We start from the raw sequence: 26,419 nt of genomic DNA, 5'->3' as shown, positions 1-26,419 counted from the left end.
TACCCATAGGTCCATGCTGTCCCCTGCTTCCCCTACCCCAAACAGTCCCTCAGAATCCCTTCCAACAAGATTTTTAGCCCAGTTCTCCAGGCCTAAGACATCAGAGCAAATGAACATAGGGCTGCTTCCCTGGCTGGAACCACCGGGAAGTTTGCCCATCACTCGGTGCCAGGATAGAATCTGAAGAGCACTAAGACATAAGGCTGGATCCTGACCCATGTTCATGCCCCTGTGCTCTGGGTTAGATACCTCTAGTGTGGGAGACTCCTTGGCTGCCCATCATAGCATCATGAGGCAAACTAGGCTGCATGGTCTAGCGATCTGACCACAGGCCCAGGAGCCAGGACCCTGTGTTGCTCAGCCTGATCCCCCAGTGACGTGTCCTTGGGGAAGTCCTCTGGAGCTGCTGGGGAATTGTTTTGGAAAATGCTGATTTGTCAAAACCAAAACTTTTTGCAGGAAAGTGTCTGTTTCAACAGAGCATTCAGCAGGAAGGTCAAGAGCAAGCTCTCAGAATAGTCACTAGCCCATTGGGCTACACACGAGTTCACAGCCATTCTCTGCCTGATTCAGTCCATGGCCCCCACCCCCCGCACCTGGGGCAGTGCCTTAGCCATGGAGCTATTGCTCTCCCTGGTTTCTGTCTGCGAAAGATACTTATATGGCCCCATCACCATAACCTCTGAGCACCTGGAGAGCCTGGGCGGTAGGGCAGTGATATTCCCCCCACTGCATGGAGGATGGACTGAGACAGAGTCTAAAGCCATCACCTTCAGTGGATGTGAGGCTCCTAAATACCTTTACATCCCTGTCCCCAAGTGACTTGCCCCAGGGCTCACAGAAAGTCTACAGCAGAGCAGGAAACTAGCCATGGGCGGGCTCACACCCTGACCACTGGCTAACCCATCCTCTTAGAATCATAGAATATCAGGATTGGAAGGGACCTCAGGAGGTCATCTAGTCCAACCCCCTGCTCACAGCAGGACCAATCCCCAACTAAAGCATCCCAGCCAGGGCTTTGTCAAGCCTGACCTTAAAAACCACAAAGGAAGGAGATTCCACCACCTCCCTAGGGAACTCATTCCAGTGCTTTACCACCCTTCTGGTGAAATAGTTTTTCCTAATATCCAACCTAGACCTCACCCACTGCAACTTGAGACCATTACTCCTTGTTCTGTCATCAGCTACCACTGAGAACAGTCTAGATCCATCCTCTTTGGAACCCCCTTTCAGGTAGTTGAAAGCAGCTATCAAATCCCCCCTCATTCTTCTCTTCTGCAGACTAAATAATCCCAGTTCCCTCAGCCTTTCCTCATAAGTCATGTGTTCCAGTCCCCTAATCATTTTTGTTGCCCTCCACTGGACTCTTTCCAATTTTTCCACATCCTTCTTGTAGGGGCCCAAAACTGGACACAGTACTCCAGATGAGGCCTCACCAGTGTCGAATAGAGGGGAACGATCACGTCCCTCAATCTGCTGGCAATGCCCCTACTTATACAGCCCAAAATGCCATTGGCCTTCTTGGCAACAAGGGCACACTGTTGACTCATATCCAGCTTCTCGTCCACTGTCACCCCTAGGTCCTTTTCTGCAGAACTGCTGTCTAGCCATTTGGTCCATAGTCTGTAGCGGTGCATGGGATTCTTCCGTCCTAAGTGCAGGACTCTGCACTTGTCCTGTTGAACCTCATCAGATTTCTTTTGGCCCAATCCTCTAATTTGTCAAGGCCATGTCTGGCTGTTTGGGGAGGCACAGCCTCCCTAAACCTATGCGACTGCTACCCATGCTCCCAGGCCCACACTCTGACCGCCCCGGGACCAAGCTGGGAGGAATTGGGCTACGGTGACTCCAGAGATGGACACAGGGGCCAGAGTGCTGTTATTCCCCATTGCTGGGCCAGGCCACTGCTACGTCCAGAGCCTCGGAAACACCCACACCAGAGCACCCCACGGCCACCACCCACGGGTCCACGGCCTCCTTGGGCCCATGTGGAGCGTGGGTGTCCTGCCCCACAACGGGCCAGTGAGAGACAGGACAGCAGATGACCTGAGTCAGGCACAGGCTAGCCCAGGGGAGAGGTGGGGTGCCCGGCTGCCGGGGGACAGGCCTCGCCCAGGGGTCCAGCGGTGCTATAGGCACTTGTAGATGACCCTCTCGGGCAGGGTCTGCACTTCCAGCCGGACGGGGCACTTGTAGAGGAAGGAGAGCAGCGTCTCGGTGTAGCCCACCAGGAAGTAGAACTTGTAGGGCGGCAGGCGCTGCAGGAAGACGGCGCAGACGACCAGCACGTTGGCGCGGTGCTTCAGCACAATCTCGTTGGCCAGGCAGCCGTGGAAGGTGCCGTAGATGAACTTGCGGATGAAGACGTCCTCCACGGTGCGCTCGGCCACCCCGCCCTCCCCGTCCAGGTTACCTGCAGGGCAGACAGGGCAGCGGGGGGTGAGGGGACAGCACCAGGTGCCCCATGCCCACAGGGCACCTTTAAGAGATGGTACGAGCAGCACCAGCCAGAGCAGGGGGCTGCATGGGTGTCCGGCCAGGCACTGCATCAGGATCTGGCCACGGAACACACATCTGCCGGGGGACAGGGACTCCTGCTCCCTCCCCTCCCCCATGCCTGGAGAAGAGCTTGGAGAGGGAGAACGGCCCATGCCCAGGTTGAAGACCCCTCACCCCCTTTTGTTCAGTCAGAGGGGCCACACAAAAGGGATGCTGTGGGGAGCGGGGCAGGAGCACTGGTTGCGGGGGGAGCTCCCAGCTATTTCAGCCCTGGCCTCTCCCAGCGGGGGGCGCTGTAGGGAGCAATGCAGGAACACTGGCTGTGGGGGGGAGTGCCTCTCCCAGCAGGGGGTGCTCTGGGGGGGTGGGGCAGGAATGCTGGCTGTGGGGGAGCTCCTGGCTTTTCCAGCCCTGGCCTTGTTGTAGTAGGATTTTATGTTTGCATTTTGTATAATTTAAAATAAAAAAATAATAATGTAGCATGTATTACATTTATTGATGTATGATTTGACTATATTTTGCCAGCTATTCTTTTTGAAAGCAGAAAGGAATGGCCTAATGGGCCATTGGTAAAGATGCATCAGCCAGAATTTGTATCGGAGCTGATTTTAAGGCAGTAACAGACCTCTTAGGGTTACCATTTTGTTGTAGGTTTAGTATTTTAAAATAAGTAAAAAAATGCAATGACTTGGGTTTTTTTGCATTGCAATTTGATGTTTTTGTTTAAATGCTTTGTGTAAATTAATTCTGTGTTGTGTGTAAATGAGGAACATGTGTGTTAAGAAATAAGTGTAAAGGCCATCGCTGAACCAGATGTTTTAGGGAAAAACCGAGATGTCAGGGCACCAGGAAGCTGCAATACGCCTGTGTCAGAGAAAGGCAGACTGACGACTTTAAAAATAAGACCAGCACCTATCAATGGGGACAAGATAGCCGTGATTAAAACCAGAATGGGGTAACCTTTTAAAAGACTTAATAAAAAATAAAAATAAAAAAAACAATGTAAGAAAACAAGCACTCGTCAAAAAACAACTGATTACAGCATTATGGGAAAATCACTATGGAAACAGGGGGCCTGGCCATGAAACTTTGGGTTCATCCTGCCAAGACTCTGTGTGTGTGTGTGTGTTTAAATGCATATGCTAATTGTTGCATTTTTAATAAACAGGGTGTATTGCTCTTTCCCCTGAAAAAGATCCTGTGTGCTTCTTATAAGCATAACTGCCTCTCCCAGCAGAGGGCACTGTGGGGAGCGGGGCAGGAGCACTGGCTGGAGGGGAGCTCCTGGCTACTCCAGTCCCAGCCTCTCCCAGCAGAAGGCATGGTGGGGAGCAGGGCAGGCACTGAGAGACGGGGAAGCCCAGGTACCCCCAGGGCAGCAGCTGGCGGGTCACTCACTGGTGTGCAGGGAGAGCCAGCCCTTGCGATGGGCAATGTAGTGGGGCGGATGGGCCTGTTCGTACGTCACCGGCTTGTCTCCTTTCCCGACTCACACTTGGGCCGCCCGGTTCTTCTTTTCACACTGTTGCTATGTCGAATGGGGGCAGCACAGAAATTCAGTGAGTCCTGCCTTGTGGTGAGTGACCTAGAGGCTGGTTTATTTATAGTCCTGAAACCAAAGTGGAACCAGAGCACCAGCGAACTTCACATCATTTTAGTTCAAACAAAATACTCTGTAATATTCTTTCATCATCTGTCTGTTTGGGCAGAATTAGAGACCCCAGCCCCATGTTTAATAGAAACCAGAGAAAGCTGATCTCTGAAATACTGTTTAACACACACAGATTTTAAGTGTTGCCATCACGTCTGTTTGGGGAACTCTCCTGTTTCCTCAGCAGCGTGTGACTGCAACTCATAGCCAGGCATGCACCTGCTGGGGAAACGAGAGGTGACTGGTGACCCTGGCTGAACGCTTTCAGATGTTGTTAATAATTTAATGATTTGCATGGCGCCTTACACAGTAAGTGGGATCTTTCCTCCAGATCACTCCATTCAAAGTACCATCACAAATTGGTTTGGACAGAGGTGCTGAAGCTGGGCAGGAAGGGCTGCCACACCCCCTGGCTTGAAGTGGTTTCCATCATATCCAGGGTTTACAGTTTGGGTCAGTGGCTCTCAGCACCCCCACTATACAAATTGTTCCAGCACCCCTGGGTTTGGAATTGCCTTCTTTGGGCACCCAAAGCTTTGGAAGTTCTGGATGCTCAAGGGATGCAGGACTATTCACCACCAATAAATCCCAGTTCAGAAAGCCAGGCCACACGCACTGGACTAGGCTGTGTAAAAAGCCATTGTAGTGTATTGGAACTGGGGAGCTTCCCTTTCCATAGTTTGCAAGCCCTCTGCTGTTAGGTTCTGGTGGCTTTTGCATTAGAAGAGGGAGGCTCACTAGAGAGGTCCCAGACTAGTTAAAGGGATACTCGCCGATTCCTCTATGCTTATCCAGCCACCGGGTTCTGGGTTTGCAAACTTCGAATTTAAATTAGAGATGCCTCCACTGATTATTCGCATTATGGCAGCACAGCAGGGTCCCAATGGAGATCAGGGCCCCATCATGCTGGGTGCTGTGCACGCTCTTAGTGAGAGACAGCCCCTGCCCTGCACAGCTTCTGATTAAATAGACAAGGCAGATAAAGGGTGACGGGCAGGAAGAATTGCTATCCCCATTTTACACACGGAGAGCTGAGGCCAGAGCAATCAAGATCCCATTTTATTTGAACTCAAGCAGCTTTGCATTTATGGTGCTATTCTTGGGCAATACGATGAGATAACTAGCACTGTGGCTATGGGGAAAGTGGTGGATGTGATATACCTTGACTTTAGCAAAGCTTTTGATACAGTCTCACGCAGTATTCTTGCCAGCAAGTTAAGGAAGTATGGGCTGGATGAATGGACTATAAGGTGGATAGAAAGCTGGCTAGATCGTTGGGCTCAACGGGTGGTGATCAACGGCTCAGTGTCTAGTTAGCAGCCAGTATCAAGCAGAGTGCCCCAGGGGTCGGTCCTGGGGTCGGTTTTATTCAACATCTTCATTCATGATCTGAACGACGGGATGGATTGCACCCTCAGCAAGTTCATGGATGACACTAAGCTGGGGGGAGAGATAGATACACTGGAGGGTAGGGATAGGGTCCAGAGTGACCTAGACAAATTGGATGATTGGGCCAAAAGAAATCTGGTGAGGTTCAACAAGGACAAGTGCAGAGTCCTGCACTTAGGATGGAAGAATCCCATGCACCGCTACAGGCTGGAGACCAACTGGCTATGCGGCAGTTCTGCAGAAAAGGACCTGGGGATTGCAGTGGATGAGAAGCTGGATATGAGTGAACAGTGTGCCCTTGTTGCCAAGAAGATTAATGGCATATTGGGCTGCATTAGTAGGAGCATTGCCAGGAGGTCGAGGGAAGTGATTATTCCCCTCTATTCGGCACTGGTGAGGCCACAGCTGCAGTATTGTGTCCAGCTCTGGGCTCCCCACTACAGAAAGGATGTAGACAAATTGGAGAGAGTCCAGCGGAGGGCAACACAAATGAGTCCATGCTCAAATAAATTGGTTAGTCTCTAAGGTGCCACAAGTACTCCTTTTCTTTTTACAAATGATTAGGGGGCTGGGGCACATGACTTATGAGGAGAGGCTGAGGGGACTGGGCTTATTTAGTCTGCGGAAGAGAAGAATGAGGGGGGATTTGATAGCTGCTTTCAACTATCTGAAAGGGGGTTCCAAAGAGGATGGAGCTCGGCTGTTCTCAGTGGTAGCAGATGACAGAACAAGGAGCAACGGTCTCAAGTTGCAGTGTGGGAGATCTAAGTTGGATATTAGGGAAAACTATTTCACTAGGAGGGTGGTGAAGCACCGGAATGGGTTCCCTAGGGAGGTAGTAGAATCTCCATCCTGAGAGGTTTTTAAGATCAGGCTTGACAAAGCCCTGGCTGGGATGATTTATTTGGGGTTGGTCCTGCTTTAAGCAGGGGGTTGGACTAGATGACCTCCTGAGATCTCTTCCAACCCTAATCTTCTATGATTCTATGATATCTGGTGCTATTCTTAACTCAGCTCGGACTCACCCATTAAGTATTAGAACGGAAAAGAGCTGTGAGAGTCATTCAAAACACACCTCTGGAACCCCCTTGTCCACCCCCTGCTAGTGCAGGGTCCCTCGTTCCTGTGCATTGGGTCATGCTTTGTCCATGCCAGACTTCACTGGGCCAAGCAATGAGAACTGCCCCTGGAGACCATCCCCCACCCTAGCACATCACCCAGATGGGAAGTTCTTACTGATGGTCCCAGTCTTGATTACATCCCCATGCTCCCTGTATCAGCCCCTTGTGCCACCTTGAAGAATTCTCTCCTTCCTCATTCTAATCCGCACCAATCATCTTGTGCCAAGCTGTCATTTAATTGAGCAACTGGCCAGTCAGTGCATCCTGCCCCTGAACTATGTTGTTGCTTTTCTCTGAATTAAGGGCAACCTCTTACTCTTTTCTGGCACTGAGGTGCCCAGAAAAGTATGCCATTCTGGAGTGATCTCTGGGAAATGCAGCCAAGGGCTGGGGCCAGGCAAGTGGGAACAGGAGGGGAGCAGGGGCCTGGCAAGTGGAAATGGAGCCTGGAGCTGGGAAGGTGAAGGTATCCCGTGCCTGGGGGTGATCACTACGCCCAGAGAATGGCTGTGCACACAGCAATGGGAAGGCTGCTGTGAGGGACCTTCTCAGACTATCTGGCTCCATCCTGAGATCCTTGTAATCTTCTCTTTGTTTGACTAGCAGCCAAGTGCTGGCAGAGCAAACCCACCAGTGCTTGGAGGTTCTGCTCAACTCAGAGCCAGGTTTCAACCCCCCACTTTCCAGAGTCCCAGGGGACCATGAGCATGGGCTTGGCCCAACCCTACTGGAGGCATAAGTCTGCTCTGGAACATAAAACTACTGACAGTGTCTGCATTTGTTATGTGGCCACCAGCCCCTTAAAGACCAGAATGACAACGAATGAAACCTGCAATGCTCCTGTGTGAGGCCCCTAGGCAACGAAAGAGAAAATGAAATAAAAATAGTAACACCCGTGTAGCACCCTCCCCCAGAAAGCTGTTAATGGTGGAGCACAGTCAGGGATGCATCATTATCACAAGAAAGAAATCTGGGATCAGAGGAGCCTCATTAAAGAAAAATGCCACATTCCCCAGGACAGAGTGGCAATTAGACTGCAAATGAATCAAGAGAGACCAAAAGCTGCTCATGCACCGTCCTGTCAGTGCAGGAGCACAAAGGCTTCTCCTCTTCTGCAAAGGACTGGGCTGGTTTAGAGCCCCCCGGTGCCGGGCGCTGCATACACGCTCCCTGCCCCCAGGAGATGACGCACAGCGGAGGAGAAAGGGAGCGTTATTACGCCACTGCACACGTGGGGAACCACGGCAGAGAGAGAGCAAGTGACGTGCCCTGGGTCAGAGCTGGGAGCGCAGAGCCCATTGCTCTGCAGAGCCCCTCTGAGAAACGCGGGTGAGTGACTCTCTCTAGCTGTATTTCTCCAAGGCAGGCTGGACACCTGCCACTCAGAGCTCAAGAGACGTTCCCAGCACCACCTGGCTCTGTGTGGAGCTGGATGGAGCCGCTCTCCCTGTGCCTCTCGGGAACTGCAGGGAGCTGGGAATTTGAATCAGACCAGATGCACCAACGCCCGGCTGTGGCTATGTCTGAAAGTGGTGATGGTGTGAAGACGCGCAGCACCTCTCTGCCTGCAGCCCTCACACTGCCACACTGGGCCTGACTTCTCTCACAGAGACTCGGTGCAGCAATTTTCAGTGACTATTGTGCGTGTGAAGAGACAGACAAATACCCCAGGGCGAGCACCAGGCAGAGCCCAGACAGGTGATGTACACGCTACTCCCACCCAGCTCTGCAGCCTCCTGCTATTCCAGCCTGGTCTTCCCACAGCTCCCCTCCCCCACTATTCCATCTATGCCCCCCCCCAAGCTCTGCCAATGCCCCAGCAGCCACCCTGCGCTCCCCATCCAACCCACAGGCCCCTGCTATTCCAGCCCTGGGCTCTCTACACACAGCTCTGCCAGTGACCTCCATCCCAGCCTGCAGACCTCTGTTATCCCAGCCCTGGGCTCTCATCACACAAAGCTCCTCAGAGGAACCTCAGTCCTAACCTGCTGCACCCTCATCTGTCCCAGGAATGAACATTGGCCAAGTGTGCTACGTCACCTCCGTTTTGATCCACCTTGTGTCCTAACCACAACAGAGGCAACTCTCATTTGCCTTAAGGGCAGAACCCGGCGGTTGGCATGTGAGGATCTGTGGAGACGATTTGCTTTTGAAGAACAAATTGTCACACAAATCCTAGTGATTAACTTGCTCAGATTATAAATCCCCTAAACATGTTGAGAAGGCAAAGTGACTTCTCAAAATACTGAAGTCAGTTACCTGTTCCTAACAGACGTGAAACAGACTCAACCCAATGGCAATCTCAATCCCTCCTTTCCTGCCCTGTCCCAGCCCCATTCACATCAGAAAGCACCCGGGTCCATCATCCCTTGGGATGCTCTGTGTCCGTGCTTTGTTTGAAATGGTACATTGCTCTTTTTTTTCAGCAGAAATATTAAACAAGCCCAAGGATTTAGTCCCAGATCCACAGAGGTATTTTGGCTCCTAACTTTCATTGAAATCAATGAAACTTGAGATCATAAATCCCTTTGAGGATTGGGCCTCAGGACAGGGGAAGCTGCCAGTCTCTGGGGCTTGCACACTGGCTAGAGCTTTTGGTTTCAGGTGTGTGGTTTCACAAATGTTTCCCCACTTTTGCAAAATAAAATTTAACCTTGTTTTTCAAGGGACGTTTCCTGTTTGAAACCCCACCCTCAAAGTGTTTCAACGGAAATGAAACCCCCGCTGGGTGCAGACAAAGATTTGTGCTTGAAAGGGTTTCCTGTTTGGCTCTTGAGGGCAAGCAGGGGACTAACATCAAATGAATACCAGCAGTAGCTGAGGGCTTGTGCCTGACTAGAATCAGTGGAGCTCCAGCTGAAGAAGCATCAGCCAGTGCCTTCAAGGGACAGGCCTTGCTAGGTGCTAACTTAACATCTGATAGAGAGTTGTGAGCGGGCAAAACTCCCAGTGTCCTGAGGCCTAGATGAAAGCTGATCCATGCACTTGCACCAAAAGAACTCACTCAGTTGCAGTTCACAGCTCAGTGATTTCCCTGCAAATTCGAGAGGGGGGACACTATATTATTTCAGATTAAGAGCATCCTATTTGGATGCAGTTTATCACCAGGTTTTAGCAATTTAAGCCAAACTGAAAGAAGCCTCCTCTTAACTGGAGAGAAGAGCATCTGCTCGTGGGATTAGTGACATTGGCTTTTAAACTGATTTAAGGGAAACTGCTGTTACAGTCTCAGGCAGACAGACCTAGATCATCAAAAGTATTCAGGCTCCTAACTTCCCCTGATCCACAAGGCCTCACTGAGGGGCTCTGATGCAGCATGTTGAGTGTGCAGGTCTGAACCAATTAATTCTCCTGACCAGCACCTCCTAAACAGGATCAGAACCTCATCCCTGTTGTGTGGTTGAGTCTGGGAAACAGAGGAGTGAGCTGATTTGCCCAAGGTCACGGACAGGAAGAGATCTCCTAAGATTCTTACTCCAAGGCCCAGCTGTGTGAGCTCTATCCCTCTGGGCACCTCTATCTCCAGGACTGACCTTGTCTCCATCAGCTGTGTCTGAGCACCTCACAATTGGTAATGGCTTTATCCTCACCCCCCCCCCCCCGAGAGCAGGGCAGTGCTCCTATCCCCAATTGTACAGAGCAGGGATTGAGACCCAAAGCAACTGCGTGACTGGCCCAAGGACACCGGATTTGAGGGTAGAGCAGTGGAATGAACTTGGCTCTCCCAAAACCCAAGCGAGGGCCTGCCCCACTGAACCATTCTTCCTCACACTCATCCAAGAGAAAAAGCCTGGGAACTAGCGACACACCCAGTCCATAAAGCTGGGATCTGAGACCACTGAGGCAGGCAGACAGAGCAGCCTGGCGATGCTGCGGTTTTGGCCAGCTCCGACTCTCTGCCATCAGGAACAGGAGCACTGACAAGCCCCTAAAAACCTGAGGATCTGGGCCGCGGTCCTTTGGTTTGGTTAAGCTCCTGCTGGCCTTTATGCTACTAAACATCTTGCGGCTCCCATGAACCAATGGTCCCTCTAATTTTTAAAAAAGCCGGAGTGTCGCTGCCGAAGCACAAAAAAAAAAAAGCCCCCCCGAAGCCGGAATGCACGCGGGGTTTAACACCTGTGAGCGCGCGTACACGCACTGCTTAAGAGGGAACAGTGCCATGGACCCTGCCCATTTCTGGCCCTTCTGCCCTGTGAATAAGGCACTGGGCTCTTGTTCATCCCACAGGTGCCGCAAGGCAGGGTCCGTGCCCTTCCGAGGCCTGCCCGCCGCAGAGACGAGGCCTTGGCCTGCCTGAGCATCCGGGACAGTCCCCAGATAGAAAGAGGTGAAACTCCTCTGCTCTGTGAGTCCCTGGGAACGATTCCCGGGGCCCAGCCCTTGAATACAACTTCTCAGCCCATCAGTCTCAGTGATTATTTCTATTGCTCTTGTTCCTCACAGCCCCAGACCTGGACCAGGCTCAGTACTGGGTTTACAGTGGCACCATGGTGCCAGGCCCAGACTTCAAAGGGCCCCCGGCCCGGCCCGGTCCAGCCCGCTCTGCTGTGTTGCGTCCTGAGGCCCCCAGCCCGCTGGCTCCTCTCCACCCTCTGGTCCTCCCCACTGCCCACCGCTCACTCCTGGTGGCTCGCAGTCCAGCCAAGGGCTCCTCTATACCTGCTGGTCGGACCCCAGTGCAGCTCTGGCTCTGGTTAGTCTCTGCTGCCCACCACCTGTGGGGGCCCCGCCTGCCTCCCTGGAGCCGAATGGCCAGGGACCAATGGAGAAGTCAAGCCAGTCTCAGCCAGTGCAGGGGGGCAGTGGCAGGGGGGACTTGGCAGTTGGCTGGGTCCCTCCAGGTAGGGTGACCTAACTGACCAGCCAGGGGCTCGCCAAAGCTGCCCCCGCGGCCCGCAGGACTTGCCAGAATCACCGCCACCCAGGGCTGACCCCCCATCAGATCCATGCCCTGTCTACTCAGAGCCGAGGTTGGGGCTGAAAGCCCCCCCACAACTGTGCACCACTGCTCCAGGGCTGGGGCAGGGGCTGACCTCTGTCCCTGCTCCCAGCTCCGCACGCCACTGCCCAGGTCTCACCTGAGCTCCTTGCACTGCTGCCTGGGGCTAGGACTGACCCCACCCCCTGAGCTCCGCTGACCCCCCCCAGCCCCACTGGTTTGAGCATTGGCGCGCTAAACCCAGGGTTGCAAGTTCAATCCTTGAGGGGGCCATTTAGGGATCTGGGGCAAAAATTGGGGATTGGTCCTGCTTTGAGCAGGGGGTTGGACTAGATGACCTCCTGAGGTCCCTTCCAACTTGGATATTCTATGTGCACTGCCTGGACCTCACATCGCTGCCCCACCCCATGTTCCTGCAAGCCCCGCTAGGGGGGTGTACCCGGTATGACATTGCATTCTATATGATTTTATGAAAATACGCTAATGAGTATGAATATAATTTAACTAGAATATGCTTCATGCAAAAGGTCTCTTGTAAGGTATCATTACAAAGCTTATAATCTACTGAGTGTGGTCATCCTATTTGTATAAATGTATCACTTGTATCTGAAACTAGAAATATGAAATATAAGTCTGAGGGCCTATTGTAATTATGCAAAGTGTGGGCCATTAATGGTGGTTTGGAATCTTGATGGCTCCCATCAACTAGGACAATCGACTATAGATGGCTCTGTTTACTTGTAAGTCTTCCTGTGTACCTGTCTTACAGTGACATGTGTTCATGGCAGCTGAACTGGAATCCATCTTTAACCTGGTGCTTTTCCATTTAGAAGGAGGGGTGGGAACCCAGAGAGGGACAAAGGATTCCCGCCTTGTGCAAAAGCTATATAAGGAAGTGGAACAGAACAAAGGGGGCGTCAGTCATGAGAAATCCCCTACCTACCACCTGAGCTAGAGCAAAGGCTGTACCAGGGGAAAGACTAGGAAGGCATCCAGTCTGTGATAGAAGCTTATTGAAACATCTCTGAAGGTGAGATTTTGTCTGTATTGAGTTTTCTTACTGTATTAGGTTTAGACTTGCATGTTTTATTTTATTTTGCTTGGTAATTCACTTTGTTCTGTCCGTTATTACTTGGAACCACTTAAATCCTACTTTTTGTATTTAATAAAATCACTTTTTACTTATTAATTAACCCAGAGTATCTGTTAATACCGGGGGGGGGGGACAGCTGTGCATATTTCTCTATCAGTGTTATAGAGGGTGAACAATTTATGAGTTTACCATATATAAGCTTTATACAGGGTAAAATGGATTTATTTGGGGTTTGGACCCCACTGGGAGCTGGGCATCTGAGTGTTGGAGAGAGGAGCTCTTCTTAAGCTGTTTTCAGTTAAGCCTGCAGCTTTTGGGGAGGATGTTGTTCAGACCTGGGTCTGTGTTTGCAGCAGGCCAGGGTGTTTGGCTCAAACCAGGCAGGGCACTGGAGTCCCAGGCTGGCAGGGAAAACGGGTTTAGAGGTAGTCTCAGCACATCAGTTGGCAGTTCCCAAGGGGTTTTCTGTGATCCAGCCTGTCACACCCAGCTTTTTTGATATACAACATTTGTTCATTTGCTCTTGCCAATGGGACAAATGCCCTGGTCACCCTACCTCCAGGCAAGTGGGTCCTGAGGGAGCCCGGCTGGGGTTGGGGCAGGCCCTGGCCTGGACGATCACACAGCTCCTGAGAGGCCAGAGCGATTCCCCACCCCAGGACCAGGCTGGCCCCAGCTGCACTGCCAGCTCAGCCTGGCAGACACAGTCACCTTCCAGCAGGGCTGGTGAGTGTGGCCGGGGGGCAGGCAGGGGGGTGGGTCTCTGGAGGGGCCTATGGTGGTGGGGTGCTGGGCTGTGAGGGGGCACTGGGCAGTTGGGGGGTCTGTGTGGGGGCTGTGTAGTTGTGGTGGGGGGGCTGTGGGGAAGGGCAGTGGGGGTGGGGGAGAGCTGCGTTTTGGAATGCTAGGGAGTGGGGGTTCTATGAGGGGTGCTGGGCAGTTGTGGGGGGCTATGGGGGTGCTTGGCAGTAGTGGTGGGGCTGTGGGTGGGGGGCACTGGGCAGGGGTAGTGGTGTGCAGGGCGCTGTGCATTTGTGGGGAGCCTGTGGGGGAGCACTCGGCATAGCGGGTCTGGGGGCTGTTGGGCAGAGGGGTTGTGTGGCATGGCATGGGCCTGCCCCCAAGGGGAAGGGTCATGCTGGCAGCACAAGCCTGGGTGGGCCAGGGTATCTCTGGCGATTGCTGGTTTGAAAACTGTGCCCTTGTACTGGGCTGGGCAGGATGGGGTCACCCCCGCCATGTCATGCCCCATTGCCCCTGGCCAGCCCTTCGGTTCGGGGACTGACCTCTCTGCACCATGCTCCATTGCTCCCATAAGTAAGTCCACAAATAAGTTTGGCAGTGGGTCCACAAATGGTTAATCTGGCCCTGACCCTGCCCCATGGGCCCCTTTGACTTGCTTCCCCTGAGTTCTTGGGCTGAAGTATCCATCACTCCTTACAGCCCAAGTGAGCAGTCCTGGGAGAGTCATAGACTCACAGACTTTAAGGTCAGAAGGGACCATTATGATCATCTAGTCCGACCTCCTGCACAACGCAGGCCACAGAATCTCACCCACCCACTCCTGTAACAAACCCCTAAACTATGTCTGAGCTATTGAAGTCCTCAAATCATGGTTTAAAGACTTCAAGGTGCAGAGAATCCTTCAGTAAGTGACCTGTCCTCCACGCTGCAGAGAAAGGTGAAAAACCTCCAGGGCCTCTGCCAATCTGCCGTGGAGGAAAATTCCTTCCTAACCCCAAATATGGCGATCAGCTAAACCCTGAGCATGTGGGCAAGGCTCACCAGCCAGATACCCAGGAAAGAATTCTCTGTAGTAACTCAGATCCCACCCCATCTAACATCCCATCACAGGCCATTGGGCATATCTACCGCTAATAGTCAAAGATCAATTAATTGCCAAAATTAGGCTATCCCATCGTAACATCCCTGCCATAAACTTATCAAGCTTAGTCTTGAAGCCAGATATGTCTCTTGCCCCCACTGCTTCCCTTGGAAGGCTGCTCCAGAACTTCACTCCTCTGATGGTTAGAAACCTTCATCTAGAATCATAGAATATCAGGGTTGGAAGGGACCTCAGGAGGTCATCTAGTCCCACCCCCTGCTCAAAGCAGGACCAATCCCCAACTACTTTCAAGTCTAAACTTCCTGATGGCCAGTTTATAGCCATTTGTTCTTGTGTCCACATTGGTACTGAGCTTAAATAATTCCTCTCCCTCCCTGGTATTTATCCCTCTGATATATTTATAGAGAGCAATCATATCTCCCCTCAGCCTTCTTTTGGTTAGGTTAAACAAGCCAAGCTCCTTGAGTCTCCTTTCATAAAACAGGTTTTCCATTCCTCGGATCATCCTAGTAGCCCTTCTCTGTACCTCTTTCAGTTTGAATCATAGAATCATAGAATCATAGAATATCAGGGTTGGAAGGGACCCCTGAAGGTCATCTAGTCCAACCCCCTGCTCGAAGCAGGACCAATTCCCAGTTAAATCATCCCAGCCAGGGCTTTGTCAAGCCTGACCTTAAAAACCTCTAAGGAAGGAGATTCTACCACCTCCCTAGGTAACGCATTCCAGTGTTTCACCACCCTCTTAGTGAAAAAGTTTTTCCTAATATCCAATCTAAACCTCCCCCACTGCAACTTGAGACCATTACTCCTCGTTCTGTCATCTGCTACCATTGAGAACAGTCTAGAGCCATCCTCTTTGGAACCCCCTTTCAGGTAGTTGAAAGCAGCTATCAAATCCCCCCTCATTCTTCTCTTCTGCAGGCTAAACAATCCCAGTTCCCTCAGCCTCTCCTCATAAGTCATGTGTTCTAGACCCCTAATCATTTTTGTTGCCCTTCGCTGGACTCTCTCCAATTTCTCCACATCCTTCTTGTAGTGTGGGGCCCAAAACTGGACACAGTACTCCAGATGAGGCCTCACCAGTGTCGAATAGAGGGGAATGATCACGTCCCTCGATTTGCTCGCTATGCCCCTACTTTGAATTCAGAAAGGCAGGACTGGCCACCGGCTTCTGGGAGAGCTGCTCCCTGGCTTGCTGTAAGCACCCTCCACGGGATCCAAATCCTGGGTACACATCACCCCATCCAGCACAATACGTCCAAAGGCCAGTCCAGGACCTCAGCTGGTTACTGGGGCCTGCTCCCCCTGCCAGTGTGGGCTGTTACAGTATGTACATTATGAAGTCACTCAGGGTGTTGCTCTCTATGGGAGTCTGATCAAGTCAGTGCAAAGGCCTCTGACCTGGGGGCCATAAATTACCCAGGGTTTGATATACCTCTGTTTGCATAAGAGCTTTCTCTCTCCCAGCCAGGGTCTAATCCAGGTCAAGCCAATGCCATGATCTCCAAGTGCCTGTCCCAGAGTTACAGCGCCAGAAACAATGGAGTAGGAGAGCCAGGGAACCATGGAGGGGATGACAGAAAGCCGAGAGCAGGGTGATGGGGAAAGGTCAGTGAGAGTAAATTACTGTGCAGATATGGGCCAGCCTTAGGGGAAATGGTGCCCTGGGTGAACTTGTATTTTGGTACACCTGGCCCCTGTGGGCATGGCGCACTCCCTTGCCCCTGACACCCGTGGGTGCCCCCCCACTGCCCTGGTCTCCATGGGCTCCCCAGGCTCCCACCCCTCCTGCACCCCTAATCCATGAACTGGCCCCTTCACCCCAACCCCTGTCCCCCTCCTGCAACAATGTGGGGAAACTGATCTGGATGCACAGAGCAGCTGGCCTGCTGCTCACTCCCCCCGCTTGAACACTGCTCCTCCGTGCACCCCTAGAGGACTTTTGTGGGGAGTGAGGAGCTCCCTACATCCAGGTCACTTTCCTGACCTGGGCTACGTACGGGGAGGGCAGGGGAGCAGCAGCTCCTGATGCCTCACAGCACAGCCCAGTCCAGCTGGGGAAAGTGACCTGGAGGCAGGGAGCACTTGGTGTTGCTCCTCGCTACCCCCCTCATAGCCCCTAGGAGGGCGCAGAGGAACACTGTGGGGGGGTGGGGGGTGGGAGGGAGGAATATCTATGCATCAGCACTTCCCCCCCACATGCAGTGCTCCCCTGCCAACTCCCATGATTGCATCATGAGTCTCATGATAATTATTAGTTTCCTTAAAGCCCCAGCTCCTGGAGTCAAGTGGGTCTGTGATGATTTCAACTTTCATTCTTAAAGAACAAGTCAGGGTATGTCCACAGTACGAAATTATTTCAAAATATTCTATTTGAATTTTCGGAAGCTATTTTATACATTCGGTCTTCTGTGTCCCCACTAAAGCGCGTGAATTCGGCAGATTGCATCCACAGTACCAAGGCTAGCATCGAATGTTGGAGTGGTGCACTGTGGGTAGCTATCCCACAGTTCCCACAGTCCCCGCCACCCATTGGAATTCTGGGTTAAGCTCCCAGTGCATGATGGGGCAAAAACATTCTCGCAGGTGTTTCTGGGTGTGTGTTGTCAGAAAGCTGCGGCAGACAATCGTTTTGCGCCTTTTTGGCGTGCAGACGCCATACTGCTTTCAGCAGACGGTGCACCGCTGCTCTCCTGCTACTATGAATCCACCTCTCCAACTCAACTCTGCTCGGCCATCGTGAACTGAGCATCACAGCTTCCACCGCCAGCTCTTCTCTCCTGCTATTGCCACGCTTCTGAGCTTCTCCATGTTGTCTGTCCTGGGTTCCCACCTCCGTAAAAGCCACAGAAGACAACCATTTTCAGCCGCTATTCGGCTACCGTGAACCAAACAGCACAGCTTCTGCTGCCACTCTGCTCTCCTACGTTTCATGCCCTTTTTCCAGGATTACCCGTGAAGGGGCCATAGCATGGCAAGCATGGAGCCCGAACAGGTCCCCGCTGCAGTTTTGACCATTGTAAATACCTTGCGCATTATCCAGCATTATGTGCAGTACCTGCAAAACCGGGGGAGGAAGGGACAACAGCGTGATTACTATAGTGATGAAGACATGGACACAGATGGCACGGCATGTGGCGATTGGGAGATCATGGTGCTGTTGGGTCCAGTTCATGCTGTGGAATGCCAATTCTGGGCCTGGGAAACAAGCACAGACTGGTGGGACCGCATAGTGTTGCAGGTATGGGATGATTCCAAGTGACTGAGAAACTTTCGGATGCGTAGGGCCACTTTCATGGAACTTTGTGACTTGCTTTCCCCTGCCCTGAAGGTCAAAGACACCAAAATGAGAGCAGCCCTCACGGTTTAGCAGCGAGTGGCCATAGCCCTCTGGAAGCTTGCAACGCCAGACAGCTACCGGTCAGTCGGGAATCAGTTTGGAGTGGGGAAATCTATTGTGGGGGCTGCTGTGCAGCCCATAGCCAACGCAATCACTGAGCTGCTGCTATCAAGGGTAGTGACTCTGGGAAATGTGCAGGTCATAGTGGACGGCTTTGCTGAAATGGGATTCCCTAACTGCGACGGGGTGATAGACGGAACCCGTATCCCTATCTTGGCCCCGGAACACCGGGGCGGCCAGTACATAAACTGCAGGGGTACTTTTCCATGGTGCTGCAAGCACTGGTGGATCACAAGGGATGTGTCACTGACATCAGCATGGGATGGCTGGGAAAGGTGCATAACACTCGCATCTTCAGGAACTCTGGTCTGTTTAAACAGCTACAGGAAGAAACTTACTTCCCAGACCAGAAAATTACTGTTGGGGATGTTGAAATGCCTATAATTATCCTCGGGAACCCAGCCTACCCCTTAATGCCATGGCTCATGAAGCCGTACACAGGCACCCTGAACAGCAGTAAGGAGCAGTTCAACTATAGGCTGAGCAAGTGCAGAATGGTGGTAGAATGTGCATTTGGACGTTTAAAAGCGCTCTGGCGCAGTTTACTGACTCGGATAGATCTCAGCACAACCAATATTCCAATTGTAATCGCTGCTTGTTGTGTGCTCCACAATATCTGTGAGAGTAAGGGGGAGACATTTATGGCAGGGTGGGAGGTTGAGGCAACTCGCCTGGTGGCCAGTTTCGCACAGCCAGACAACAGGGCGATTAGAAGAGTGCAGCAGGGCGTGCTGCACATCAGAGAAGCTTTGAAAGCCAGTTTCATGATTGGCCAGGCTACGGTGTGAGAGTTGTGTTTGTTTCTCTTAAAGTTACTCGCCCCCTATATATATATATGAAAGGAAATAAAGTCACAATTGTTTAAAAACCATTCTTTGTTATTTGTTGCACAAAACATTGAGAGAAATCAGAAGCTAGATGAGGGGGGGTATTGGGTTAGGGGGGTGGAAGAGGGGAGAAGAACAAGTCCAGAAACCAAATAAAAATTTAGGATATGACAGTTTTCTGCTGCTTGTGCAATCCTCTGGGGTTGACTGTGTGGGTCCCCGTAGATCCCCCCCTCCCCCCCATGTTCTTGGGCATTTGGGTTAGGAGGCTATGGAACTTGGGGAGGAGGGAGGGCGGTTATTCAGGGGATGCAGCGGCAGTCTGTGGTCTTGCTGCCTTTCCTGCATTAGATCCACCATACAATGGAGCATGTCAGTTTGCTCCCCCATGAGCTTGACCATAGCATCCTGCCTGCTCTCATCGCGCACATCCCTCCTCTCTTCATATTTATGTAATGCTTTACATGACTCCGCAATTGTTTGCCTCCACGCATTCAACTGGGCCCTATCAGTGTTGGAGGACTGCACGAGCTTGGCAAACATGTCGTCCCGAGTTCATTTTTTCCGCCTTCTAATCTGGACCAGCCTCTGGGACGGAGTAGATAGGGGCCGCGTTGAAACATTTGCACCTGCTGCGGGAGGAGAAAAAGGGAGGGTAGTATTTTAAAAGATACATTTTAGAGAACAAAGGGGACACTGTTTCTCAGTGAAACAGGCAATTCATAGTACACAGCACATGTTCTTTCTGTACAAAGTCTCATTTTGCCTCTTATACTGAAGTGCCTGCCACTTTGGTGTGAGTAAGCCATCACACATGGCTGGGCAACAGAATTCAGCTTGCAGGCAGCCTGCGGGCTCTCTGGGATGATTGCTTCACACAACAGCCTCCCCCCCCACACACACACACCACGGGGCTCCAATGAGGTTCTGAGCAGGGATGAGCCCTTTAAACTAAACGTGAACAGCCCAGCACAGCTGGGTTTCCCTCCACCCCCCACCGCGTGGCTCTGATCAAACTCTCATTCACCAGAAGTGCCTTCTCCAGGGTCATGGTCCAGGAGCATGCTTTGGGAGTAGCGGGAGGCTATTGGCTCCAGCGTTAAAAATAGCTCCTGGCTAGGGGGGAAAACAGATTCCCCACTTGCCGCCTGTACACTGTCCTCCTCCTCCTGCTCCTCTTCGTCCTCCAAAAACTCATCCTCCTCGCTCCATGCTATTCCCTCCTTGCAGATGTCCATGGACAGTCGTCGGGTAGTGGTGTTATCACCCCCCATAATTGCATGCAGCTCACGGTAGAAGCGTCATGTATGCGGCTGTGACCCAGAGCACCCGTTCGCCTCCCTGGCTTTTTGGTACACTTGCCTGAGCTCCTTGATTTTTTGTATGAAACTGTTCTGTGTCCCTGTAGTAGCCTCTTTCCATCATGGCCCTGGAGACTTTCGCGTACGTATTTGTGTTCCTTTTTTTGGAACGTAGTTCTGCCATAACAGAGTCATCTCCCCAAAATGCAATGAGATCCAGTACCTCCCGTTCAGACCATGCTGGAGCTCGTCTGCGAATCCGGGACTGCTTGGTCTCTTGAGATGGTGGATTCTGCATGGTCGCCTGTGATGGTGGACTGTGCTGATGGTCACCTGTGCTGATGGTGACCAAACAGGAAGTTCAAAAGTTTCCTGGGCTTTTACTGCCTACCTGGAGTTCAGAGTGTTGTCCAGAGTGGCCACAAGGGAGCATTCTGGGATAGCTCCCAGAGGCCAATATTGTCGAATTGCATCCACAGTACCTGTAACCCGGAACTGTGATATCGATTTTAGCGCTACTCCACTTGCCGAGGTGGAGTACAGAAATCGGAGTAAAGAGCCCTTTAAATCGAAAAAACTGGTTTGGTCGTGTGGACGAAACCACTTTTATTTCGAGGTAACTCGGCTAATTCCGAAATAACCGCATATTGTAGACCAGGCCTAAGTGTCTAGTCCTTGTGGCTATTGGGAAAGCTTCAAAATGAGACCCCAGAGCACCCTAAAGGCTCAAACAGCAGAAGGCGAATAAAAAGACCCCCCCCCCCAGTCTTTTTACACAGTCTCAGGATTTTAAAGTCACTCACAGGATTTTTGGTGAGCCTGACTCATGATTTTTGCACCTTTGGGGTTGTCACTACTGTATTGGGCAGTTCTGCTGCAAGCTTTGTGTGGAAAACCAGCCAGCAAAGTCCCAACTGTAGCAAGACTAAACGGGGTGGAGGTAGGGTGCAGAGCCCTTTTGGTGAGGCTGCCAGCATCTGTCTGTCCATCCAGCCTCATACACATCCGTCCATCATCTAGGTTCTCATGCCAGCGAATGCCCTGCATGGGGGGATGTTCTAGAGAAGGCAAGCTCTCCCAGCCCCCTACCCCTGTGTTGGCACTGCCCTGCCCTGGCCCTTTCCCATTCTTCACTGGGCCCTGCCCTGCACAGGCCCTGTCCCCTGCTGCGCTGGCCTGTCATTGAGCCCTGCCCTCCCATGGTCGCTGGCCCCACACTAACTTTGCTGGGTTCTCAGAGTGGCCCAAAGCTGATGTTCTGCAGACAAACCGGAGAGAAGTTGTTTCCCTTGCATCCTGCAGCCCTTTCCTGTGCAGCTTTTCTGCTTTGCAGACCATGCCCTGAGGTTTCTTAGCAGCTTGTGCCAGTCGCTCTGGGCTGTGCTTCTTGCTCTAAGGTAGCGTGACTGGCAACTCCCACAGCCCTCAGAGCATCACATGGTGACGGAAGACCCGCAAAGCAAGAAGCCACATGGGCCTGCCTATAACAGCAGCAGAACCAAAGCAGAGAGCTGTAATGCTGTGACCAAACTGACATGCACTCTGTTCCCCGCAGCACCTGCACCCCCCAGGCTGGGCCCTTCGGAAAAGCTGCCCACTTACTAAGGTGCCTAAGTGGGAGCTGAACTCCTTTGGGAAGCCAGTTGTGGGTTTTGAGCCCCTCTGAAGAGTCCAGCCCATGTGTGTCAGCCAAGTGTGGGGGTCAAAGCAATTGGGGAATCAGCCTCCCACTGTTCCCCGATCTTGTCCCCAAGACCCAGCCTCTCTCTGGTGTCCCCCTCTTGCTTTTAGTGTTGACCACTATTGACACGAGCAGCGCGGGCTCTGTGCAGACATAACACAGCAAGGGGCTGACCCCACAGGAGCAATGCTGCAGAGCTGTGAGTTTCCCGTGGGGTGGGCCCCATTTGAGGGCCTTGCACACGCTGCCTCCACCTGTCAGGCTTAGGGAGGATCCGCTGGGCCAGATTCAGCTCTCGCTCCAGCGATGCAAACCCGGCGAAGCCAGAGCGGTCGCCAGCAGCCAGGACATTCCAGTGAATCCGAGCCCCATCTGCACATTACAGCCCTCTGTATTACAGGCCATCTCTGCTCAGCTCCTGCAACCTTAGCTCAGCCCCACCCTGCCTGCCGGGCAGGAGAAGGAGAAGTTGGGGCTTTCACTGAATACTGTTTCTACATATTTCCCACGACAGCACCTGCTGCCTCGATGACTGTCCCACAGCTCCTTCCCCTTCCCGGATGAGAATAAGCACCACCACCACACGCACCTTTACACCCGTATAATGCAAGCACAGGGGGTGCGGGGGAGTTGAGACCATTCTCCTACAATTCTTCCAGGAAGACAAGGACTCGCCCAGGGCACCCAGGGGAGCCTGTGGCAGAACGGGGCCTTGAACACACATCTTCCAAGGCCCAGGCTAGCCCCCTAAACACCACCCCCTCCTTCCCCTCCCTGGAAGTGGAACCAAAATAACTATTTCAGTCGTAATCCCCACCCTTGGTTATTGGGTTTGGACTCTGGCTTTGGTAGGAGAGGGCCTTGTTTTGATCTCACGTATGCTGATTCCTTACTGGCTTAATGACCTCTATCTAGAGACACTTTCATGCCGAACTAGGAGGGTCCCCCATCGACTTAACACTCAGGGTGAGAATTACGATCAGTGCTGTAATTGCAGCTCCACTCACCACAAGAGACAAGCTCCGCGGCTCCTGAGTCATGTGGGACTTTTGCAAATGTTACCCTTGTGCTCTAAGCTGTTACGACATGTACACAGAGAGGCCGGCACACGACTGGGGTCTGTACAGGGCCCAGCACAATGCGAGCCTGACATTGGTCGGGATCTGTACAGTGCCTGGCATAATGGGGCCTGATCTTGGTCAGGGTCCGTGCAGCACGTGGCACAGTGGGGCACCTGCCCTGATCTTTCTTGGGGTCTGTGCAGAGCCTGTCACAGTGGGGCCTGATCTCAGCTGAGGTTTGTACAGTGCCGGACACAATGGGCGTGATCTTGGCCGGGGTCTCTAGACACTACAGTAACACACATGTAGCTTTTAATTGAAGTCCTGTCCATGTATTAGACACAATTCTGACTCCTAACACCGTTTCTGAGGTGCATTAATCTGGGCCTCCTGCCTTTCCTTGTTTGAGCACCGTATGTCTCTCTGTATTTGCCAAACAGAACCTGAGCACCTCCTTGGGACAGGGCAGCAGAGACGCTACCTTCCTCCTGGGAGTATGAATCCCCACACTCCACCACTGCGATGCGTTCAGGGCTCATTCCCAGAAGCTCATGCTCTTGAATGAAGCTTTTGAGCTGTGTGTGGTTGAGTCAAGTTACAAATAACCCACGTGCACTGTCCCTTTAAAGACCGAAGGCCAGGCCTGTCAAAATATTGACAGTATCCTCTCCTTGGGGTTGTTGCTGAAGCCCCAGTGCTCTGCAGGCTCCAGGCCTCCATCCGCACCCACGCAAGCAGCACAAAGTTTGCGTCATTTGGTACCTTGCAGAGGGCTGAGATAACTCGCAATCATTTGAGTGAGCAGAGACCAAATGGCCTTAGAAGAAAACCTGGCTCTGTGTCCCTTCACCTACGGAAGTTAAGGGCAGAAAGTCTCACCAGGAGTCTAGTCTGACCGTCACCTGCTGCATAGCCCAGGGCACGGATTTTAACCCCGGGATGCCTGCACTGGGGGAGTTTCTCTTCCCTACTGCGTAAGTGAGGCTGTCAACCCCAATCACTTGTGGTAGCTCTAGAACATACCCTTTAGAACAGGGGTCTCCAACCTTATTATCCCCAGGATCACTTTTTGAATCTAAGGGTAACCCAGGATCTATCCCACCCCTTCCCTGAGGCCCTGCCCCTTCCCCAAAGCCCCACCCTGCTCACTCAACCACCCCCACTCTCCGTCACTCGCTCTCCTCCATCCTCACTCACTGGGGATAGGGGGTTGAGGTTCAGGAGAGGGTGTGGGCTCTGGGCTGGGGCTGAGGGATTCGCAGTGTGGGAGGGGGCTCTGGGTTGAGCCTGGCCAGGGGATTGGGGTGCAGGAGGGGGTGAGGGGTGCAAGCTCTAGGAGGGAGTATGAGTGCAGGAGGGGGCTACGGTCTGGGGCAGAGTGTTAGGGTGCAGGAGTGGGTACAGGGTGCTGGCTCTGGGAGGGGGGTCAGGGCTGGGGCTTGGGGTGCAGGAGAGGGTTCAGGCTGCAGGAGGGGGTATAGGGTGCTGGCTCCAGGAGGGGGCTCAGGGATGGGGGTTGGGGTGCAGCCTCCCACCGGGCAGCACTTACCTCTGGCGGCTCCCAGTTGGTGGCAGATGCAGCGAGGCTAAGGCAGGCTCCCTGCCTATCCTGGCCCCACACCACTCCCAGAAGGGGCTAACGTGCCCCTGCGGCCCCTGGGGAAGGGGTGGGGGGCATGTGGCTCCGCGTGCTGCCCCTCTCTGCAAGCACCACCCATGCAGCTGTCCCTGCCAATGGGGGCTGCGGGGGCAGTGCTTGCAGGCAGGAGCAGCGCACAGAGGGAGACCCCCCCCCCGGGGCCGCAGGGCTGTGCTGGCCGCTTCTGGGAGTAGCATGGGGCCGGGGTAGGCAGGGAGCCTGCCTCAGAGGCAGCCACACTGCACAACCAGAGATCACGATCGACTGGGAGATCCTCTAGGTTGGTGACCACTACTTTAGCATGACCCCAGCTTAGCTGAGTGCAGTTCTGTGCCTGGCCTCTAGGAGGTGCATCCCACACAGGTGCACCCCAGGAGAAGGGGGCTTTAAGCCAGCTTTGAGCCCCAGGAATACTGGGCTGCTTGGGGGCTGTAAAGGCTCCTGATATAACTTGGGCAGCCATTCTAAGTTACGGCCGGGTCTGCCTTTGAGTAGCTCAACAAGCCCGAGCTGCCCAGAATGGCCATTGGGCCACGTGCCCTTCCCTGCCCCTGGCCTGCCCCTGCGCCAGGGCTCACGAGGAGGACTGTGGCCTTGGAGAAGGTTTGGCGAAGAGCTTGGAGAACGGTTCGGAAGCTGGAGGCTCAGGGGAGCTGAATCCATTGAGAGTAGCCAAGAGGCAGTTCGGCGGTGATGTGATCGGTCTGAAAGGAGATTTCTGACAGCAGCGGGAGAGCCACTGGCTGGGGCTGGGGCTGGGGCTGGATACATCCCAGTCAGCAAGGCGCTGTGCAGTGACACTGACCAAGCTTTGTAGCCTGGAAGACAGGTTTGGGGAGCGCCCAGACTGGCCTTTACAACTGTTGATTAGCAGGTGGTTGATATCTCTGCCCCCATCCCCCAGGAGCGGAGGGGAGCTCCCCCTGCTGGCTGAGTGTGACGCTCGAGAGGCTGAACCCAGCACTCGCTCACTCCACTGCACAGCTGATCAACACCTGGGCGTGGGAAGGCTGCTGTGCGGAGAGCCTGGGGCTGGGGCTCAGCTGCGCCCATCCCGAGCAGGCTGGCAGCTGGCGAAGTGGAAACCTGGTAGTTTCCCCCAGTGGTAAGTTGGGAATAACTTCCCCTCCCCCATCCCCTCAAATGAGACCTATGCTCCAAACACCACGTGTTCCAAGCAGGGGGCGGTCCATGGCGGGGGACAATGAGAAACAATGTGCTGAATGATGAGTCCTGGCAGGAGTGGGTGAAGCTCCCCATGGCGCTGCCTGCTCTCACCAGCACTGAGCAAGAGGCCATTCATGTGCATGCGATACCCATGGCCCACTGGGTCCTGGGTGGCACCGATTCACGCTGGACGAGTCTCCTGCCTGCAGGCAGGGCCTGGCACCCACGTTGTGCTGCCGGCATGTACGAAGGAATCTGGGGAATGCACAGTGGGATGGGGAATTCGCCAGCTGTTAAGAATCTGCCTGACTACAAAGAGCAGATGCCTCTCCCTGTGGTTGGCATTTCCACACGGCCTCCTCTGGACTCTGCCTAAGGAGCTCAGCAGTGCCCGCTGGAGCGGCACAGTCCCTGGCAGAGGTGCATGAGGAGGTGAGCGCTTACTGCTTCCTGCCTGGCTCTGAGCTCTCCGAGTCCATAACCCCCGCCCCTGAGAGCCTCACAGAGACTCTGTTCAGTTGGCACTTTGGGGTCCCATGTTCTCTCTCAGTGAATTTCGTATCACACCTGCCCATGTCACCAGGCAGCCCTGCCAACTCTCCCTGGGCACTGAGAACCAAGCTGGGCCCTGTCCACCTCCTGCAGCGTCCCCAGTAATGACCATTCTGACAGGACAAACTGCACCCCCAGGCCCCAGTGCAAGTCCGCTGCCTTCCATTTCTACCCTCAGCAACACTTGGGA

General features: G+C 53.2%; 1 pseudogene across 1 annotated transcript in view; it reads right to left on the bottom strand.

Annotated features, from left to right (window-relative positions):
- Nucleotides 1-1,905: 1,905 nt before the first annotated feature.
- The window catches only part of LOC311532971 (small ribosomal subunit protein uS3mA-like), a 44,589-nt pseudogene continuing 20,075 nt past the window's right edge, over nucleotides 1,906-26,419 (bottom strand). Inside the window, exons 3-4 of the transcript XR_014714590.1 lie at nucleotides 3,898-4,027; nucleotides 1,906-2,413 (exon numbers count right to left, since the gene is read on the bottom strand). The product of XR_014714590.1 is annotated as a small ribosomal subunit protein uS3mA-like (transcript). The remainder of the gene's footprint in view (nucleotides 2,414-3,897; nucleotides 4,028-26,419) is intronic.

This window comes from Lepidochelys olivacea (assembly GCF_965140295.1).
Source record: "Lepidochelys olivacea isolate rLepOli2 genome assembly, chromosome: 18".
Lineage (NCBI taxonomy): Eukaryota > Metazoa > Chordata > Testudines > Cheloniidae > Lepidochelys > Lepidochelys olivacea.
This window is presented reverse-complemented; position numbering and strand designations above follow the sequence as displayed.